Raw genomic sequence first — 455 nt, forward strand, 5'->3', positions numbered from 1 at the left:
GCCGAGTGGAGCTGCTGCTTTTTAGGTGATCTTGGTTTGCTGCCCCCTTGCCCAGGAGCTTCTGGGTGCAGGCAACGTGAGCTTGGAGCTCACAAGCACCGTGATGGCCACATCGTTTCCATCATGAAGCTTCGTAATTCTCAGTATTGGCACCAGCCTACCGTGCTGCTCTTGCTGTGCCCTGGCTGTGGAGACATTTGTTTTCTCTCTGGGGGTCTTGTGTGGGAAAGGCTCCTTTCTGAGCCTGAGCCTGAATCCTGCAAGGCTCAGACCTTCTGGAGCCTGGACTTCTTCCCAAGCCCACCTGCGATAGTACAGACCCGTTGCTGTTATGCTGTGGGCTGTCTCCAGATGTAGCATCTTTTGATTGCAAGTACTTTTTTTTTCTCCTGCAATTTCCTCCTCTTTGATTTTCCTGCTTGGAGGCTTTTCAGGTCTGGCAGTCTCTTTCCTCC

The 455-nt window shown here is 52.3% G+C and overlaps 1 protein-coding gene across 1 annotated transcript in view; it reads left to right on the top strand.

Moving 5' to 3' along the window:
• ASTN1 (astrotactin 1) overlaps positions 1-455 on the top strand; it is a 32559-nt gene that overhangs the window by 21559 nt on the left and 10545 nt on the right. The window lies entirely within an intron of this gene.

Source organism: Charadrius vociferus, unplaced genomic scaffold, assembly GCF_000708025.1.
Source record: "Charadrius vociferus isolate BGI_N301 unplaced genomic scaffold, ASM70802v2 scaffold39, whole genome shotgun sequence".
Classification (NCBI taxonomy): domain Eukaryota; kingdom Metazoa; phylum Chordata; class Aves; order Charadriiformes; family Charadriidae; genus Charadrius; species Charadrius vociferus.